Source organism: Lemur catta, chromosome X (assembly GCF_020740605.2).
Source record: "Lemur catta isolate mLemCat1 chromosome X, mLemCat1.pri, whole genome shotgun sequence".
Lineage (NCBI taxonomy): Eukaryota > Metazoa > Chordata > Mammalia > Primates > Lemuridae > Lemur > Lemur catta.
In genome coordinates this window covers 53,319,460-53,322,243 of record NC_059155.1, presented here as the reverse complement: position 1 = coordinate 53,322,243, position 2,784 = coordinate 53,319,460, and the positions used below count along the sequence as shown (strand labels likewise).

The 2,784-nt window shown below is 36.9% G+C and overlaps 1 non-coding gene across 1 annotated transcript; it reads right to left on the bottom strand.

Annotated features, from left to right (window-relative positions):
* Positions 1 to 231: 231 nt before the first annotated feature.
* Positions 232 to 337, bottom strand: LOC123628948. Its single transcript, XR_006731827.1, has one exon. It is a non-coding gene; the product is annotated as a U6 spliceosomal RNA (small nuclear RNA).
* Positions 338 to 2,784: the final 2,447 nt, after the last annotated feature.

Genomic DNA, 2,784 nt, shown 5'->3' with positions numbered 1-2,784 from the left:
GGATCTTTATCCACTCTGCCTGTGTCTCTTCAGAGGACAATTCAAGCCACCCACATTTATTGAGAGGATTGAAATTTGAGGTATATTTCCATTCTTATATTAGGTAAATTGCTATTGTTTTGTTTTACTCCTTGAACCATCTTGGAGAACAGGTTCTAGACTTCAACTCTTGAGTGATTTTAGTTTGGAGAGTTTCTACAGTGCTGCTCCATGTGTAATGCCTGTCTGAGTAAAAATAGGCAATGGTTCACAAATTTGCATGTCACTCTTATGCAGGGCCATGCTAATCTTCTCTGTATCATTCCAATTTTAGTATATGTGCTGCTGAAGTGAGCACACCATTGTTTCTTGTAGCTGAATAGTACTGCACGGTATACATACACCACATTTTATTAATCCACTCATGTATTGATGGGCACATGGGTTGTTTCCACATCTTTGCAATTGTGAATTGTGCTGCTATAAACATTTGAGTGCAGATGTCTTTTTTATAGAATGCCTTTGTTCTTTTGGGTACATGCCCATTAATGGGACTGCTGGATCAAATGGTAGATCTACTTGTATCTATTTGAAGTATCTCCATATTGCTTTCCACAGAGATTGTACCAGTTTGCAGTTTCACCAGCAGTGTATGAGTGTTCCTACCTCTCTGCATGCATGCCAACATTTGTTGCTTTGGGACTTTTTGATAAAGGCAATTCTCACTGGAGACAAATGATATCTCATTGTGGTTTTGATTTGCATTTCCCTAATGATTAGAGATGTTGAGCATTTTTTCATATGTTTGTCGGCCAGTCTTCCATCTTCTTTTGAAAATTTTCTGTTCATGTCCTTTGTCCATTTTTTGATAGGGTTGTTTGATTTTTTTCTTACTGATTTTCCTGAGTTCTAAATAGATTCTAGTTATCAGCCTTTTATCAGATGTGTAGCATGTGAAAATTTTCTCCCATTTTGTAGGTTGTCTGTTTGCTCTCATGACAGTTTATTTGGCTGTACAGAATCTTTTTAATTTGATCAGGTCCCATTTATTTATTTTTGTTGTTGCTGTGATTGCTTTTGGGGTCTTCCTCATAAATTCTTTGCCTAGACCAATGTCTATAAGAGTTTCTCCAACATTTTCTTCTAGAATTCTAATAGTTTCATGCCTTAGGTTTAAGTCTGTTACCCATTGTGAGTTGATTTTTGTGAGAGGTGAAAGCTGTGGATTCTGTTTCAGTCTCTACATGTGGCAATCCAGTTTTCTCAGCACCATTTATTGAATAAAGATTCTTTCCCCCAGTGTATGTTTTTGTCTGCTTTGTCAAAGATTAGATGGCTATATGAGCACAGTATTATATCTGAGTTCTCAGATCTGTTCCACTGGTCAATGTCCCTGTTCTTGTGCCAGTATCAAGCTGTTTTAATTACTATAGCCATGTAGTATAGTTTGAAGTCTGGTAAATTGATGCCTCCCATTTTGTTCTTATTGCCTAGGATTGCTTTTGCTACATGGAATCTTCTCTGGTTCCATACGAGGCATAAAATTATTTTTTTTGTATCTGTGAAAAATGATGGTGGTATTTTAATAGGGATTGCATTGAATCTGTAGATCATTTTAGGCAGTGTAGACAATGTTGATTTTGCTGACCCACAAGCATGGTGTTGTTTTCCACCTGTCTACGTCCTCTGCTATTTCCTTCCTCAGTGCTTTATAGTTCTCCCTTTAGAGGTCTTTTACCTCCTTAGTTTAATGTATTCCTAGGTACTTTATTTTCTTTCTTGCTATTGTGGAGGGCACTAAGTCTTTGATTTGGTTCTCAGTTTGACTGTTATTGGCATATATGAATGCCTCTGACTTGTGTGTATTGATTTTGTATCCTGAGACTTTACTGAATTAATTTATCAATTCTAGGAGTCTCTTCATTGAATCCTTGGGGTGTTCCAGATATGATATCATATAATCAGCAAAGAGTGAGAGTTTAATTTCTTCTGCCCCCATGTGGATGCCCTTAATTCTGCTCTCATATCTAATTGCTCTAGGAAGGACTTCCAGCACTATGTTGAATAGAAATGGAGATAGTGGGCAACCTTGTTTGCTTCCGGTTCTAAGTGGGAATGCTTTCAATTTTTCTCCATTCAGTAAGATGTTGGCTGTGGGTTTGTCATATATAGCTTATATCATTTTTAGATAGGTCCCGTCTATGCCTATTTTGTTAAGAGTTCCTATCTTAAAATGGTGTTGAATTTTGTCAAATGCTTTTTCTGCATCTATTGAGAGGATCATATGATCTTTATTTTTGCTTCTATTTATGTGGTGAATTACATTTATAGATTTGCATATGTTAAACCATCCCTGCATCTCTGGGATGAAGCCCACTTGGTCGTGATGGATTACTTTCTTGATAAGCACCTGGATTCGGTTTGCTAGGATTTTTTTGAGAATTTTTGCATCTATATTCATAAGGCAATATTCATATTGGTCTGTAGTTTTCTTTTTTTGTTATGTCATTTCCTGGTTTTGGTATCAGGGTTTTGTTGGCTTCATAAAATGTGTTGGGGGGATTCCATCCTTCTAGATGTTGTGCAATAATTTCTGCAGGATAGGCACCAGTTCTTCTTTGTATGTGTCTAAAATTTGGATGTGAAACCATCTGGTCCAGGCCTTTTCTTTTCAGGGTTTGTTATTGTTGTTTCAATTTCAGTACTTGATGTTGGTCTTTTGAGGAATTCTATTTCTTCCTGGTTGAGCCTAGGGAGGCTGTGTGTTTCTAAGAATTTGTCCATTTCCTCCACTGTTTTCAGTTT